Source organism: Mirounga angustirostris, unplaced genomic scaffold (assembly GCF_029215605.1).
Source record: "Mirounga angustirostris isolate CCGP_5_RB_7025 unplaced genomic scaffold, mMirAng1.0.hap1 SCAF_3, whole genome shotgun sequence".
Taxonomy (NCBI): Eukaryota; Metazoa; Chordata; class Mammalia; order Carnivora; family Phocidae; genus Mirounga; species Mirounga angustirostris.
The window spans coordinates 150768106-150787284 of record NW_026991711.1 but is presented as its reverse complement, the minus strand read 5'-3'; the positions used below and the strand labels follow the sequence as shown (position 1 = coordinate 150787284).

The 19179-nt window shown below is 35.4% G+C and overlaps 1 protein-coding gene across 1 annotated transcript in view; it reads left to right on the top strand.

The window, feature by feature from the left end:
- Positions 1-19179, top strand: part of COL5A2 (collagen type V alpha 2 chain) — a 142918-nt gene that overhangs the window by 31699 nt on the left and 92040 nt on the right. The window lies entirely within an intron of this gene.

Here is a 19179-nt window from a genome sequence, read left to right as displayed (position 1 = left end):
CTCTGTGGATTTATTCAGATTGCTTACCTCCCTTGGGTTTGTGCTTGCCTTTCACTGGATTCTTTCTATCTCTATGTATTTTTCCTTAGCAGTGGCAACCTAAGTCCCATGACGTTTTCTAGGCTCAGCTATATTATGACTTTGTTAAGCATCAAAGACTACTTTATGTATATACTTTCTCTCTTCACAGATATGTTGGCTTTTTAAACTAAGATCTTGCCAGATTATCTTCAGGGTGAACTGTGCAGAAACTCAGATTATTTTTCTGAGTCTTTCCCATTATAATGTAGCATGTCATCTAAGGGGAAATTTGGATTCCTCCACCACCCAATGAATAGAAATTTATTTTTGCATGAATTTAAGTATATTTTCTCCAAAGAAGTTCATTAGTCCTTTGTCTGTCTACTAAGAGCATCATAGAACTTTTTGATAATCATTCACAATTCGGTTTTTTAATTCCTAGAAGGATTTAGGATTGCCCTGTAGTGATTCTAAGGATTTGTGATAAAATGCTCAAGAATTCCCTAGCAGTTCATTTGATAGAGGCCCAAAAATCCTCAGAGAGGAGATGAAACTTTTCTTTCTCCTCCCCACCCCCTCCTATTCTTCTCTCATCTCCTTACTCAAGAGAACTTGCTGGGTGCTAGAATTTTGGTGAAGGCTTGTGGACAGATTCAAAGGTAAAAATCACTCTGATGTTATATATAAGTCTAGAGAATTCTTTTTTTTTTTTTTTTTAAGATTTAATTATTTATTTTAGAGAGAGAGAGCATGCATGGGGGAGGGAGGGCGGGCAGAGGGAGAGAATCCTTAAGCAGACTCCTGGCTGAGCACAGATCCTGATGTGGGGCTCAATCCCAGGACCCTGAGATCATGACCTGAGCTGAAATCAAGAGTTGGATGCCCAACTGACTGAGCCACCCAGGTGCCCCAAGTCTAGGGAATTCTATGGGAATTGCTTTTTCTAGAGAAGTTATAGCATTCCACTCCTTGGAAGATTCTAGCATTTGAACTTCTCTACCTGAGGAGATACTTATTTGGCCCTACTTTTTGTTTCCTGACTCTAAACTGGCTCTTTATGCATGTCAGAACATCTTCCTAAATCCCATGGTGACTCAACATTCAAGTAGTTTTGGTATGAACCTTGTCAGAGACTTTTAGAAAATACAAATAAATTACATCCACCAGTTCTCTCCTGTCCAAATGCTTACTTAGCTTGACAACTCTAATAGGTTAGTCAAGCATCATTTCCTCTTCCATGACCATGGTTCCTCTGTGAGTTCTGTTGTGTGAAGTACATAGTTATCCTCCACTTTATAACAGATTCCATAAAATTGCCTAGATGAAATGAGTCTTAGATTTCCAAGGTCTTCACTGTGTTTATTAATGGAGTCATGAGAATTTACCTTCTCTGGCTTGGTATAATTTGTTATTGACAGGTAACATGTCTTGACTCCCTATTCAACATTTCACTCTTAACTCTTCCATAGTTTTTGTGTAGATGCTATAGCATCACAGATGTTTTTTTCTGTGCCAGATTTCCTAACACCTAATGTGTTTTTGGCAATTCGACTTTGGCACCTCTGACATGCCTACCTCAATATACAGTTTAGGTGTTGAAATCTTCAAATGAATAAACCAACCAAAACAGAAAATAACTAAACATTCTTTGAGTATTCCCCCAATGTACTAGTTTTATATTTAGGATTCCTTTGTTTTCTGTGCTTGGATTCCTTCTCTTTAACATTTTTAAGGATCCTTTTCATTATTGGCTTTGAAGTTCCTTGTAAGATAGTCTTGCAAATATTTTTCTGGTCTGCCTAATTTTTAATTGTATCTGATCTGTCACATTTAGGAGGCTTCCTTTTTTCCCTTATATTTGGAAATCTTTACAGTTTATGCCTATTACTCTCTGCGAAGTCAGCTTTTACTGTACCAATTTGCTGTGAAAGCATTTTTTCTTTCTTTTTTGCATCTGGCTTGTTTTTATGATTCATGACAAAAAATTCATCTTGGGCTTCTAATGGTGTATTTTAAAATAGTCTCCAGACTTTCTGTGGTTTATTTTATTTTAAACTATTCCTTTTTACTTTTTTATAATGACCACATTTTCCTAAGCTCCCTTTCCTGAAATTAAATGATTGTATATAGCATTCCTTCTTTTGCCCAAATGCTGAGCTGAATTGTAAACAATTAGTAGACAGAAATGGGTACCCATGATACAGCCTGCATCAGTTCCTGCTCAAATCTGCCTTGATGCTGAAAATTCAGGTCTAGCAAGCAGATGTCTGTAATGGCCTGTATTTTTGCATTCCAACATGTATACTATCTGCCTATGTGAAAATGACAATATAAATCCACGTTATTATTACTTTATTAGATATCTTCACTTTCTTAATTGTTGTATACTCTTCTGATTATTTTGTTTAAAATGGTCCCCTATAACATTGAGAATATGGTTCAAATTCTTTAGTTTAACAACCAAAGATTTTAATAATTTGGCCCCTAATTACGCTGTCTTCATTTACTCTCCACATGAGCTTTTTCTTTTCTTTCCCAGTATAGTTCTTCCTAAATGGTATCATTTCACAACTTTATACGTTCTCCCAGATCTTTCTGGAAGACTTTTTCCCATCTTCTTCATCGTCCATATATATTCAAATGTAATGAAGATGTCTTCACTGTAACCAAAATGTTAGCTGTCAGCCACTTCCCAGTTAAATTGCATGTAACTTCCCCTAAGTCCATGATCCTTTGCCTTCTGTGTAATTCTACTCTCTTGCCTTGTTGTGAGTCCAGATGTGAGAGTCAGCACCTCACTCATATACCCAATAAAAGCCATTCATGCCAAGTCTTTGAGGATTTAATAATTGAATTGAAGATTTAGGGTTCCAAAAAAGGGTCGCATTATTAAGGACTAAGATCTCAATTATTTTCTTTCCCCATCCTTCCTCAATCCTCTCTCTCCCCTCTCTCTCTGCCTCTGTGTCCTTATCTCTATCTCTCTTTTTTCTTCCTTATCTTCCTTCTCAGAGAAAAAATATTTTTTTCCTTATCTTATACATTTTTATAGCCTGAACTCACTTTTCATACAGGATATCTCTGATCAGTAACTTAGCAAATATATTCTTTTCTTTTTTTTTTAAAGATTTTATTTATTTATTTGACAGAGAGAGACAGTGAGAGAGGGAACACAAGCAGGCAGAGTAGGAGAGGGAGAAGCAGGCTCCCCGCTGAGCAGAGAGCCCGATGTGGGGCTCGATCCCAGGACCCTGGAATCATGACCTGAGCTGAAGGCAGATGCTTAACGACTGAGCCACCCAGGCGCCCCAAATATATTCTTTTCTTTAAAATATTGTACTTGCCCCATAGAAATCCTACTGAATGAAATCTTTAGCTCATTACATGACAATAATTTTTTAAATGCCTGCAATTATCTAGGCAACATAGTAGACACTGATTATACAGTGGTATAAGTGCAGATAAAATTTTTGCCTTCATAGAGTTTCTAATTTAGTATGTGATCCAAATAACTATGCATAATTGCAAACTATTTGATTTGAATTCCATTCCTATGGCTACCATAACATCCAGTACATACTTCTATTCCTACATGTAACCGTGCACTATTATAACTGATTATTTGTGAGTTGACCTCCTCTATTAGTCTGTAAATCTCAAAGGAGGGATGATGTCTTAATTCACTTTGTGTTCTTGGAATTCAGTATAGCACCTACATAGTATGCTCTACTGTAATGTATATTCAATAAATACTTGGGGTTTTAGGAAAGAATCTTTTATATTTTCAGCTTAGTTGCATGATTTTAGTGAGCAATATTTGTATTACTATATATTTACTATTAAATAGGAAATTCAATGAACACTGCTTTGAACCTATGGAAAAATATCAAACAAGAAAAAGCTGCTCAAGGAATAAGTTATTCTTAACTCCTGATGTGATTTTTTTTCACATTATTTCACTTACTTAAGTAAGATATCTATTGAATTTATAGTACCCTTGTAGTATTTCTAATGCTTTCTATATGCAAGAATCCTTAAATCTTCTTACATCCCACTTATTCAGAATCTGGGGTAAGGAAGTGCATGGCTTCCATTGTTCCATAATGTAGAGATTTAAAAGAATTCTTCAGTGCTCTGAAGGTAATGCTGGTTGTGGACTAGATTAGCTCAGCTTTCCATGAGGTTCCAAACTCAAAAAAGCACTAGTTCAGTAAGAGTAACAGTAGGGAAATTGCGTGCTAATATGTTCCAGGAGATGGTGAAATAAATTTCTTATCTTATTAATTTGGCAGTGCAGAGTTCCTCTTATGTAGAATGTAATTTCCTCTCTAAAAGAAAGTGAGGCATCTGTTCCTACTCAGAACCAAATGGAGAATTCTTCATTCACATCAGCATGTCAGGGCTGCTCAGTGTTCAAACTGTACTTACTGCTCAGGATGTTCTACTCATCTAGACTCGATAGTGTATCTCGTGTTTCACATTATTTGTTGAAATTATAACCACTTACCATTTCCCAAGTTCATTATGATTTAAAAAACCTGATAAGAAAGTGTGTATTTTTAAAATTTAATAAGATGGCTCGTGGAATTCATTCAGTCAAATTATTTGAAAAATAATCCTATATATTATGTTTGGTTATATATTTTTGTTTGGTCCCAGTCTTTCAGCACTGTGGAGTTATGAGGACATTACAGCCTACTGAGTCCTTATGAAGCTAGAGATATATTTATAAAATCACTGTCCAGTTTTCTAATTCAACATTTGCAATAAACAAGCACTTATTGTTTTTCCTTCCTCCCCTTTAAGAAAACTCTTGCTCAAAAATAAAGCTTTTGCTCCCCTAACTAGGTAAAAGTAAGCAAATTCCCAACTATGTACTCACTTACTGAAACTGAGATTCCTTTTTTTAGTCTGTGTCACCCTGCATATTTTTTTCTTTATCTCTCTTTTGATTTTTTGAATTGTTCAGAAAGCCCTCAAGTGCTTTTGAGTTTACTGTTTTTAGAGGCTCAAGAGTCTTACATCATAGCAACATGCTTCTTACAGGCGAAGAATGTCTTTGAGAGCCCGCACCCCTTTCCATAACCATCTGGTTTGCAGATGATAAATACAAACACTAGGGGTTTTTTTTCCCCTCCCCTAAAGATCTGGGAAACAGATTGGACCTAAAATTCTGCCCTGGTGATCCCTGATACATTAATCTTCATTATCATGTCAAATTCTTTAAGAATTACATTCTCCAGCTATATGTTTTTAAAGACTGAACACACTGTACCTGTGACATTCCACCTGTGGGATGTTTTCCATGGTGCTGTAATATCTTCATTCTTTTCTTTAGCCTGGCCACATCTCACTCTTTTTTTCAAAAGCTGGTTGAAGACCTGCTTCCTCTGTGGAGTTTTTCCTGGTTAATCTAATATTCATGTATCTCTCTTTCATTGCCTGGAGCACTAGTCTTCACTGGAAATCAAATTGTATGGTGGTTTGAATGTTTTGCCTGTGTGCTTTGGTTCTCTGATCAGAGTTTGAGTTGTTTGATAATAAGATTCTTTGTTTTTGTTTTATTTTGTAAAGTATAAGGGACATAATGGATATTCAGGACCTAATTGTTGAATGAAGACTGCATTCAAGCCTTCAAAGAAGCCTCACTCTAATAGGGAATGTGGGAGAGACTAGATTAGGAAGCGATTAAGTTAGGGGAAAATTCTACAAAGTGAAGTATTCACCTTGACTCCAGGGCCAAGTCTAGCCTTTACATAGCTTTGGTGTGAATTGGAGAAGGCATCCCCTCTGGGTGACCCTAGGCAAGTGGAGAGTAGTACCCTTGTGCAAGCAAAAAGTCCTCCCTCCTTCCAATAGGTGTGGCCTTCGAGCTCAGAGCATGGCACCCGGGAACTTGGAATGAATGTCGCTGCCACTGGCTCCCTCAGTTGGAGACTTTGTGAAGTGTACAAGCTGCAACAATATACGGCAGCCCTCCGAACAAGTGGTGCAGATGCAAGTATAGGAAGCTTGGTAGTCTAGGAAGTACTTACTCTACGCATGTTCTGTGTGGCATGAGGCCAGAGGCTGAGAACTGAGGGAATATTATGGGTCACAAACTGTGAGAGATACGTGGGTAGTTGTGGCTGATGTGAAAAGGATTTATTTATTTATTTAATCTAGGTTTTTAATTAGCATACAAAATAACATTTAAGAGAACGAAGAGGCCAGTTCACAGACAGATAAGGGAACAGTAGATGAAGTTTGTAAGGTGTGAGCAACGATCAGAGTGAAGAAAAGCACACAATTCTGAAGGTGTGGACGAATTTGTTATTGGGGCAGAGCATAGTGAGGGCAACGGCTGAGGTTTAAGAAAGGTGACATGGTTGGAGTGCCACTTAAGACAGTTTTAGTAGCTACATTTAAAATAGATTGCAGGGTAGCAACAGTAGAATGAAATCTGCAGGATGTCTGTGATCTTGAAAGCAGAAAGAAAGGGAAAAATGATCAAGGTGAAGTATGGAGCGAAATTTCTGGTTGACTCTACGTGAGTATAAAATCTGAGGATAAGTGCTCTGAAAGCTGAGGAAATGGAATGTATAGTAATGATTTAAGTTATAATTCCTTAGTGGATATTTATGAATATAACAATAATTATTATTGAGTTCCTAGTATGTGCACTCAGTTATTAAGCCTAGGTCCCATGCATTATTATAAGTAAAGCAAGTATATTGTGCTGAGGTAGCGTTCAAAAATATAATCTCCTAGGCATAGGTTTAAAGTATTATTTTTTATGAAAGGATTATTTGTTATAAGCTGACTTTAAAAATTACTGACACTCTAAAATTCTATGATCTATGGGAATGTTTCCCAAAGCGTAAGACATTAGTCTCAATGCTACATGAGATACTTTTAGGTAGCATACAGCATTTAATTTTTTGCAAGTTTGGTGTTGACATGTATATTAGGAAAAACTATATAGCTTATCAAATCTGAGGTTTGTTTAGAACAAAGTTTAAAAATTTAAAGCTTAAAAAATGGAAGAGTCAACTTAAAATAGATTTTAATGGAAAATACACATAAATAATGGTACACAATATACACAAATACAGAAAAATTACAATTATGGTGAGCTCGTTGATGCCAAATGGAAGATCCTAATCTACAGTCTACTTACAAGCATTTATCTCAAAAATTAAAAAAAAAAAAGGAATTGGGGAGAATTATAAATGTTTAGACATATTTAGTTGGAAAGTAGTAGAAAGAATTTTACTATTTTAAAGAGATTTTTGGTTTAAAATTATTTTTAACTGTCAAAATATAGTTTTAATTTAAATCTTTTAGAATAGTCTGTACTATTCTATCTAAATCATCTAAATAAATACCTAAAACATCTAAAATGTTTTCAATATTTACATAGATTAGGGAAAACTCTAGCTATTAATTACATCAAATTTATATTATCACTTAGCATGAGATGTAAGAGACTCCAGAGAAGAGTTTGATACTATCTATACAATGATTATCCGTAAAATATCTCAAGTTCTTTCCTTAGTATCCTGAAGCTTAACTTTTGGTCTTTGATCCTTGACATAAAAACTTCATTATGAAATTAAGTAACTAAATTTTATTGGACAACTGGATTTTTAAAGATTTTAAAAGAGATAGCTTCACTACTAAATCCTATAAACTCTTTGACCCAGTTAACTGGCCAGTTAACTTTTTTTATGGGTCAGAATACACCTTAAGAATCCAGAGGAAAATTAGCAGTGCATTTCAGTCTCTCTCTGCAGCACTGGTAAATTTCAAGAATCCAGGGGAGAGTTGAGAGAAGAGAATTTGTTAACTTTAAATGTTGCTTTAACCGTGTGACCCATGTGACTGTATAAACTTATTTTATTTATTGGGTGAGAGGAGATCTCTAACCAGAGCCACAAATAAATCATCCTAGTCAGAAGGGCACTCTACTATATACTAACTACATAGCTGTTGGCTGAGGTTATATGAAGAACACACCTTCTGCAGTCACATAAATAAGGCTTTGACAACTGACTCTTCACTACTTTGGGGAAATCAGTGGCCCCTGTGAGCCCCAGTCCCTTTATCTGTAATATGGGGAAATAGGAAAATAATTCCCACCTCAAATAAAAATTTGAGCATTTATAAGATAACATCTGAAAAATGCCTTGTATAGAATACTTAATAAATGGTTTTATTATTACTGGTGACCTGAAGCATGCTAATTATGCAATATGATCTGTTGCACACTACATTTCCAGCTTATTTCATCCACGCTAAACCATCTGGAATCCTTAGCTCATGTTACTCATCTCCCCTCTCTCTGCCTGTCAATCCTGCTTTAATTCCCAGAATACCTTACTTTCAGCACATCTCTATTAAAAGGAATACATCTGGCTATTTTATAGTTCCTTTCAATAAAAGAATAATTATTTGTTATTAAAAATATATTTAAATCTCAAATGGGCAAGGTATGATTTTTTAGTGCATTTTAGAATATTTGAATTAGATCAACCAACAAGAAATATTTGTCATGCTTAACAGTTTACACTTTTTTAAAAAAAAATTTTATTATGTTATGTTAGTCACCGTACAATACATCATTGGTTTTTGATGTGGTGATCCACGATCCATTGTTTTCGTATAACACCCAGTGCTCCAGGCAGTTTACACTTTTTAATGTAGATTATCTCATTTTATTTGAGGTGAGAATTATTAAACCTAGTTCTTAAATTGGAAAAATTGAGCCTTAGGAAAAGAAATAACTTACTCAAGGTGTCCCTGCTAGTAATTAGTAGAGCTGGCTCTTCTGATACCAGACACTGTTTTTCCTAGTGTATATTAAACTTCTACAGTGAATAATAAGACTTAATACAAAAATCAGAAAGGGTAAAGATAATAGCCTACGCGGAAAGGAGTATGGAGATTTAAAGCTCTGAAAATACGACATTATACATTTTGAGCAAAGATAAACTTCCCCATTCTGTCTCTCCCTTTCTCTCTGTACACACATATCCATACATTTTCTGTATCCTTATCATTCGTCTTGCTGTAGAACAGTGGTATCTCTGTGTTGAGCTTCCTGGTCTATAAACACATCTTTGTTTCATAATCAGGTGCCCAGTTTGCGACCCGGATTAAAAATGTACTGATGTTCACAACAGTTCTTTAATCTGTTTAAAATGGAGTAAAGAAAAGAAGGCAACTTGGCCCCCAGGCAAGAGCTCTGGGGTGGGAATCAGAGGACTCTTCATCTTTGAAGCCTTGGGCGTGTTCTTTGTGTTTTCATGTGCTGGGAAATTTTTGATTTGCTCTTTTCTCTGTATGGTGCTATATGGAGTATGTATATATGGTAAAATGAATTCTCTGTTGGTATAAGTGATTTTCTTAACTTTGATGCTTTTTTCCATTTTTGCTTTTTATACTAGATAATTATAGAAATGCTAAGCAATTATGCTTTGACATACTTCAACTTCTGGTCATTTTTTAAAATATATTTTTATTTTAGAAGTTATAGATTTACAGAAAAATTGTAAAGATGCACTCCAGATTTAATTTCCCCTCTTCTTACCATCTTCTATTAACAACTAATTAACTAGTGTTGACAGTTTATTATTAACTAAAGTCCATATTTATTCAGATCTCCTTGGGTTTTACCTAATGACCTCTTTCTGTCCCAGGATCCCATCCAGGATACCATATCACCTTTAGTTGTCACATCTTCGTAGGCTCCTCTTGGCCGTGAGAGTTTCCTAGACTTACCTTGTGTTTCATGACCTTGACAGTTTTGAGGAGTACTGGTTAGTTATTTTATAGAATGTTGCTTAATTGGGATTTTTCTAACTTTTCTTTTAAATATTAGACTGAGGTGGTGGATTTTGGGGAGGACAACCTCAGAGGTAAAGTGCCATTCTCAACTCTCATCATGAGGTAATGTTTGTCAGGTGTCTCCACTGTAAATTTACTATTGTTCTTCCTTTCTATATTGCACTCTTTGGAAGAAAGTCACTGTGTGCAGCCCACACCTAAGGAGAAGGAGTTATGTTCCACCCATAATTTATTTGGAATTCTGCACATTCCATCCATTCATTCATTCGTTCATTTGTTTTCATTTATGTATATCAGTGTGGATTTGTGGATATTTATTTTAAACTTTGGGTAATAATTCATTGCTACTTTCCTTTTTAGATTTTTCCTACTTTGACCATTGGGAATTCTTCCAGGTGGCTCTGGTGTCTCTTTGACATACCCCCATCATTGTGGGGTTTTTTTTTCCTTTTTTCTTTTTTTAGTACTATCTTACTTTATAGCATTCTAAGATGCTCCAGGCTTATCTTGAATATTTCCTGTCTTAGTCATAGAATCAGCCATTTCTTCAAAGAGCCTCCTTTTATTGGAGTATGGTAGTAGAAACCACAATCTGAGGCCTAGATATATATCGTCATTGCTACTGGGAGTCATTTTTTTTACCCCTCTCAATTGATAGAGCAAGGAAATATATGCATGTATACAAACAGGTGTATATACATACACCTATAAATATTTTAATGAATTATGTATCTACAATATTTTAGAAGCAAGGACACCTTGGGAGTAGGATAGCTTTGGCTTTTATAACAGTTCTCCCCAAGCTTTCCATGTGTGGGCTATCATATAAAACAGATGCAAATTAGGACACATTAACAAATACCATAAAGGTAGAGCTAAGCAAAGGCTCGAAACATATAAAAGTATACCCTAAACTAGACATTCCTTCCTGGAGTTCCCAGGCCGAATGGACCTGCGCATATGTTTTGTTTGTTGCACACAGTGCTTTTAAAACTATTTGAATTACATAACATTAAAAAAGTGAGAGATGTCAAATACAAATATTGATTTCTAGATTCTCTTTAAATTTTATCATATCTGAGAAACTCTGGACCCTCATTATTCATGTAACAATCGCCTTGCATTGAACAGTAGTTCAGATCTTGGTGAGGACTGCACAAGCTCCAGTCCACCATAAGCCAGGCTCTCCATCCCCACCCCCACCTCATTTTCTCCTGGATACTGAAGAGCCAGCTGAGGGTACATCCCACATGTGCTGTTTTTCCCATGGTAAGGAGGAAAGGAAAATATTTTTTGAATCCATGGCTAACACAGTGGGAAAATGAAAGGTTGTCTACAATATATATATAAATTAAGTAAGATGAGAGAAGGCATGTTTCTCTATGCAAGTGGGAAATATTCCTATTTGCTTAATATGCAAAGTGTGACTGCATCAAAATACTACTACTTAAAATTCCAATGTGAAATGAACCCTTGACCAGTATTTGGATGTCTGCCTTAATCCTTCATTCTCCAATAAGGATCAGAACATAAGCCTTCTTGCCACTTCTACAAAATGACTTCATAAAGTAATATGATCCAACACAGAGTTCGGATTTTGTCGTGGCTTTGATGTATATACCATTAATATATGGCCTACTTTTAAATCTTTAGAAGACATCTCTATGTCTTTTATTTTCTATGAAAATTTTTATAAATCTTGAACCACGTTATTTTGTGTAAAAGGCCAATAATAAATAATTTATCCAAGGTCTATAAGTACATTTTTCTGCTATATTTAAAGCACTATGTTTGTAATTTTGTCTACAGAGTCAGTTAGTTTTATTCAGAAGGAACATGATTAAAGGAAAATATTATTAATTGTAGAATATAGATTTCTAGTTACTAAATATATGGAATATGGATTCAGCATTTTATTTGACATTTTTCTTTTGTTTTCAAAATGATGAACATTATGAGGAAATAAAAAGAGCCGTTAGTAGTTAAATGAAAATAAAATCTAGGTTATAAGTAGCTGGAAGGGAAGCAAGCTTGTAGCTTCCCATGTTTTACTGACTGAACCAAATTCAATATATTTGTCAAGAAAATGAATTTATGGCAAGAAGAAAAAAAGTGTTGTAATTATTGGAATAAAGGTGAATTTAGATAGAATTTTAAGTATAAAAATAAATATAGTATAAAATAAAATTTAAAAGTATGAGAAATAAACCACATTTAGCTATTTGACCATCTCCCTCTTCCCCCAATATCACTGCATAATTGTCAGCATCATAAGATTTTATGTTTATGCATGTCTATTTGCATGTATGTATAAGTATAAAAACACATGATTTTACCATGTTTATACATATGTAATATCTTTGTCTATATATGTATTTGTAAAAAAATCTACAGCTGCCTAATATGAATGTGTATAACCATTTCTATAAAAGAACATATCTACAACCACAATACACACATATGAAATGATATTTCATATATATATATATATATTTACATACATAACACTAATGTTCCAATTAGACAAAGCTAATAAACTCAATGGAAACTCCTGGTCTGTGGAATATGTTGAGTTTCACATAATTTCTTAGGAACATTTGCCACATAAATTAGCATTCAGAAAAACTGATGAATACAGCTTGAGTTAACCATGAAGATTCCAGACTTTCAGTGCTGAGCCAGAAATTGAATCAGGACTCTACCTCAGCAGGTTCCATGCTATGAGCCATTTTATTCTAACACCTCCCTGACCACTGCCTATCCAGGGAATGAATGTGAGTGAGGAAGAATGTATGATTAACAAGGCCTTGCTTTTCTGCTGATCTTCTTTCTGGATGGAAAAGCTTACCCCTGCAATAATACTGCCTAGTTTCAAATCTGGGCCTATCACTTCTGAGGAGTGGGCATCTTGGCCCCAGGACAAACTGTTTAATCACTGTGAGCTATTACTGTCACCTCGTGGGAATGATACGATGTTGAAGATTACATGAGATCAAGAATGTAAAGCTTTTGGGCTGTACTTAGCACATAAAGTATTCAGTTGACTTCTATGGCTACTTCTGCTTCCACTACTATCAATTTAAAGAAAGTCCTTGTAAACTGAATTGTCTTCTATTTTAATAACTCTTATAAAATAAAAAAAGACCAACATCCAACTTGTGAGTCACCAGTTCATCGTCATCAGTGTGGAGGTTTCCTGAGTGTGTAGGTCTGGCCATAATGTTTGCAACTGTTTGAAACTGAAGCAATTGAAACGCTTGAGCCTGCAGATTATCATTAACAATAAACTGTCAAGTGGAGTAGTACGTTCAGTTTTTCAGTTCACTGTTTGTAACCACTATTTATGACACAAATGAGTAGAATTTGCTAGAAATCATTGCAGTATCTTATTAAGCTTAGGTAATGTTTCTCTTACCAGGTAGGCACTCCGCAGTTTCATGGAGCATTGGAAACGTGTGTGTTACTATTAGTATTTGGCAATATTTGGTCATAAAGTATTTTCACTATAAATTACATATGACATGTTATTATGCAGGTTATGGAAGAAGAAAGTTGCTAAAGGGGTTGAGATAATAATCTAGAAATCCGTGACCATCTGTGGTGGGTTCTGTTTTTGCTGTTTGGTTGGTTTGAATGAGAAGTTTTGTGTTTCTAAAGTAAGCTAGTACTTTATTATTATTTGACTTTGGCCGTAAATGTAAGCTGAAATGGAAAACAGAAATCGAAGGTAAATTATGACATAAATTGAAGATTTGCCATATATATTATATATATTCCAGGTAAACCTAGGTTGTGAAGCCGGAGATATGGATACTGTTCTTAAGGGCAAGATGACTTTCCAAAGCTTCAAAATGCCTCTTATAACTTCTCAGATTGTACTAATTTCATGTGGTTAATAAGGCATGTAGGAGCTAGTGTTTTCACTAATGATGGATTAATTGGAACTAGGGGGATTTCATTTTGTAAGTCTTAAAACTAATTATCCACCCCATCTCCCTCTGTTTAGCCAGGCTTAAGAGATAGAAATGAAGCTTTTTGCATTGCCATTTATGATATGATTTGTCTCATTTTCCTGGACTTTGCCCTTTATTTCTTGGTGTCTGGTGTCTCCTAAATTCCAAAATCTTTTTTTTTAGGTAGTTTTTTTTTTTTTTTTACTTTATAGTTCATCAAATTTGAATTTGCTTTATGCAAAACTGTTGAAAATTATGTACTCCAACACAGTCCAGCAAACCACCAAGAGATTGTCATGTTTATATTGTCAACTACCTTAATAGAATAATTTTCAGGCTCAGGTTATGATTACTATCAACTCTGTAAAGGCTTCCTGGTTGGTGAGAAGGTAATCTGCCAAGCGACTGACACTGGAACAGAACGGAGGGCTAGAGGTACTAATAACTCTCAGAGTAGCCTGAAGAAGATGTTAGATCTAGGAGTCTGTCTTGATACCAAAGAACATTGATCAGCATTATCATTTCTGATATTTGTTACTTTTTTATTGGCAAAAGAAGAGCTTTCAGGAATGGTGAACCAATTCTATACAGCTATGTCTTCTCTAGTCTGTAAGGTCCGTGAAGGGCAGGGTAGGGATTACCAGTATGTTCCGAAATAGACACCTGAGAGAAAACTGAAACGGTCTTTCCACTCTTTAAGGCAGGACAAACTGCTCCAAAAAATCTTCATCTCGTAAGAAACAGAACTGAACTCCTCTGACTTTGTCACCAACATCAGGCTTCACATGTCTCCCTAACTTCTTTCTCTTTTTTCCCTTCTGTCCTTAGGCTGAACCCTCCTTGATTCATCCTAGGACCAGAATAATGACCACCTATCTGGTTTGCTGCATGGAATCTTTCTCTCCTCTATGATTCTCTCATCTTACTCTACAATCTCAGAAGATTCAATGTTCCTTCTTTCATTTTGCTGCTCAATGAAGGAAAAGACTTCAATGCTATCATATTACCATCAACCAAGTTAAATACCATACTGTCAGTTGGTGTTCAGGGTTGCTATGATTGGAAGCAACTGACACTTTCTGGCATTTCTTCCACTTATTCCCTAGATAGAATACTCCGTATCAGGCAGACCAAATACAAGAATGCTCCCCAAGCACACCCCATCTTCAACTCCTCATCTCTGAGTAATTGCTTAAGTTCTCTCCAGTTATTATTGCCAAGCTCCTAGCCAGGCATTCACAGGCAGTGAGTGCTCAATTAATTTGTTTTCTTAGATTTGGACAGTAAATGAGATGGGTAGTTAAAAATTATACACCTTTTATTCAGATACATTATGGTTTGGTTATTTGAATTTCACTCACTGTTTTTCAATTCCATTATGCTTTTCTAAAAACAATTTATGGTATTTAGTTTAAATAAAAGTACTGTCAAATTATTAGAAAGTTAAGATAGCTCCTGCTTAATATTTGGAGGCAGGTCCGAAACACTTGTACAACTCCCTTAAGCACACAAAATTAATTTTATCTCATTAACTAAAGGCATTCTTTTAAAAAATTGTTTTAATGTACAATCAGGTTTGTAACCTTTCCTAAAACAAGTTCTCTTTTTTTCTCTGATTTTCTGAAGTTGTCTGTACCAAAATGATACTGTTATTCTGGAACGCTGATGTGGTAGGAAACTTCTACTTAGGTCTCTAAAAAGTAGGCTATGATTATATATCATAAAAATAGATGTAAAACGTGGCTATTCTGGCCCCTTGAGGTCAGAGAACCTTGCCATGAGCATCTTTAATCACATGTCTGTACATCTCAGTGACTTAATATTTCAAATAACAGATGTTTTAATACAGGACAATGAAAATATAAACCTCAGTGGATGAATTAATAGATACTTTATAATCAAATCTATTATCCTCTGAATTAATGAAAACTTAGTGTTCATTTTTTAAAATTTTATCAATTACATTACATAGAATTATTTTTTTCAAAATACTAAAATCTTAGCATGAGAAATATGTAATTATTAACACATAGACTCTCTCCTTTTCTCCTCTAATTGTTTTGCTAAGTACAAGAAGTGAGTTTAGCTAAAGTTATCTACGTATATGATGAAATTCTCTCAGAGGAACTGTAAAGCAAATTGAATCATAGTTGAGTATTCATCCTTGTCAACAATTCAGTTATTTTTTTTTAAGTTTTTACTTATTTTTGTAAGTTTTTACTTATTTATTTAAGTAATCTCTACACCCAACATGGGGCTCGAACTCATGACCCTCAGATTAAGGGTGGCATGCTCTTCTGACCAAGCCAGCCCAGCAATGTAGTTCTTAGATTCACATTTCATTAGTGTCATTAGATTTTCAGTTTTTTGGACTAAAGAGAGTACCATCATTATGCTTTCCTGAAGCCAGATTGCATGGAGAATCATCATGTATTTTCCTTCCCCCAGGTCCAGACAGGCTGGGTGTCTCATCAATGAGTTCCAAACCCTAGCTGCTTGATTGTTTCTGCACAACAGAGACCCACTGGTCATGACACAGACCTTTCTCTGTGAATTAAGCAGAATGTTTATAGCTGCCCTCAGTGTCCAATAGCAGTTCAAAGCCAACCTTTGACTCAAATTTTTTGTCCAACAAGGTGTCCTAAGACCATCTATCTTGTGTCTTAAGACAATCTAATTCATTAAGCTTCTTTCTTTTTCAGCCGAGAGCTCTTTAAACAAAAGTTAAATTTTCTCACTGATATATTGCCATATTTTCATGAAATTTTTGAAATGGCATGAACATTTTAAGGGCAAAGAGGGATACTTTTGATGCTTTGTGTTATATTTGCTGTTAAGTTACATTGGCAAAGTGTCCCATTATATAAACTTTGTGATACATTTAACCATCAAAATCATTTCCTGTAGCCCAAGAAAGAACTTGAGATTGCTATTCATGATGATAGTACTTAAAGATGACATTTCTCCTAATAAAAATAGTAATTTAAAAATGTTAGAATCTCGGGCGTGTGGGTGGCTCAGTTGGTTAAGCGACTGCCTTCGGCTCAGGTCATGATCCTGGAGTCCTGGGATCGAGTCCCACATCGGGCTCCCTGCTCAGCAGGGAGTCTGCTTCTCTCTCTGACCCTCCCCCCTCTCATGTGCTCTCTCTCATTCTCTCTCTCTCAAATAAATAAATAAAATCTTTAAAAAAAAAAAGTACATCAATGAACAATTCCTTCCTTCCTTCACTCATGCATTCATCCACCCTGCAAATATGTTCATCAAAGGCTGATTATATGACATTGGGTGTGAAGGTTGCATCTTCTTTGTCAAAACATGGAACCATAAACAGGCCAATAGAGGCACTGAAATCCCAAGAGAGTATTTTTTAACTCATAGTTTAAGCAAGTGCAATATTTCTTTTTTTTTTAAAGATTTTATTTATTTATTTGAGAGAGAGAATGAGATAGAGAGAGAGAGCATGAGAGGGGGGAGGGTCAGAGAGAGAAGCAGACTCCCTGCTGAGCAGGGAGCCCGATGAGGGACTCGATCCCGGGACTCCAGGATCATGACCTGAGCCGAAGGCAGTCGCTTAACCAACTGAGCCACTCAGCGCCCTAAATAAATAAAATCTTAAAAAAAATGTTAAAATCTCTGTGAGATTACCCCTGTTTATTAAAAATTAACCCTAGTTTCCCCTCCCCATTTAATTCGTGTCTCTCTTGGCACTTTCTGTCTTTACCTTCTGAAGTTTGCTTTGTAACATTTGTCAGTATTAGACATATTAAATGATTATGTGTTTATTTGCTTATTTTCTGTTTCCCTCCACTAGTGTGTAAACTCCTTAAGGACTAGACTTTTTCTGTTCTGTTCTGTTCACACTTAACATTCCTAACACTGGTCTGGTGCCTAATAGATAGTAGGTACTCAAATATATATCTATTGAATGAATGAAAGAGAAATAAATTGAACCTTTTGATGTGACTTGGGATTTAAAAACTGGACTCATAATTCAAGGTTACTTGTGCCAAAGGTAGGATTGTAGACTACTTTATCCTCTGAATATTTATTCATCTATAAAATGAAATGGACACTTATCCCTGTAGAAGAGGTGATAGGTATGTGTGAAATCTTCTCAGAGCCAAAGTGGCTGTTTAAATATGATAGCAATCCTCTGATTTTATTTCCTTCCTTCCCTTTTAGTTCACAAAGCTCAATGAACACGCACTCTGTCTCATATCCCCTACTAGATGTCAAGGATATAGCTATGAACAAGACAGAGATACCCTGCCTTGCTAGCCAAGACAGAGTGGAGGGTGCAGTCTAGGAGGTGGTAGAACAAAAGTTAGGATGAATCTGGTCAGCGTTTTTAGAAGTAAGCACCCTTTGAAATTGAGCACACATGAGGTGCTCAACAAATAATTGCTAAATAAATGAGGAAAATGAAGCTTTAAAGAAATTCTAAATCTGAATTTCATCTCTTTTAACTTATTTCTATACATGGAAAGTCAAACTTTTTTTAATAGATTCTCCTCTCACAATTTCTCTGTGATTAATAGGATTTGGGGGTAAATTGTCCAAAAGCTCACACAGAGATTCTACCTACAGGATACGACCATCTTTCTATGAATTACTAGAGGAAGGAAAATTCTCATGCAAAATCAGGAGAGACAGTTCCTTTCAGAAATAAAAGTATTCAGGAATGCGTTGCCCATAACTCCATCACTAGTGTCCAGGGAAGTGTCTGGCACAAACAAGACAGAAAGAGCATTTTTGTCAAATTGAACTGGAGGAATATAAGGAGGAAAAGTATTTTAGTTCTGTGGCCAAAACAATCTCTAATATATCACAACACAGACATCTTACTTCAGTTAACTGTTCATTTCTTTAAAGGAATCTCTCTGTGCTTCGGGGTCAGTTATGGTAATAAAATTCATAACTGCTGTAGACAGAACCATTGAAAGAGCACAAGTTGAAACAACTAAAGTGTTCATGCCACATGAGGCCATGAACTTGATATCACTATAAACCTCCTAGCACACTATCTTCTATAATGTAGCCACATAATAGGTGGCTAAATTATAATCCAACCACTCCCTCCAAATTTTAGCATATATGAAGTTCGAGTGGATGCATGTAATACAGTTGAGTCACTTTTTGATTCCTGACTTGAAAATAATTTCCTAGACCGCATACTATAATTTGTCCATTTTTAGATTAAATAGGTGATTTATGAAAGTAATCATCACCTAGTAGTTTTTGCATGTAAAATAGAGAATAGGGTTTTAAAAAGTGAAAACAATATCATTTGACATATAAACTATTATTTGGGCCACATTATTTTCTCTTTATTCTTGGATATTTAAGGCATGTCTCAAAATCATCTCTCAAAATA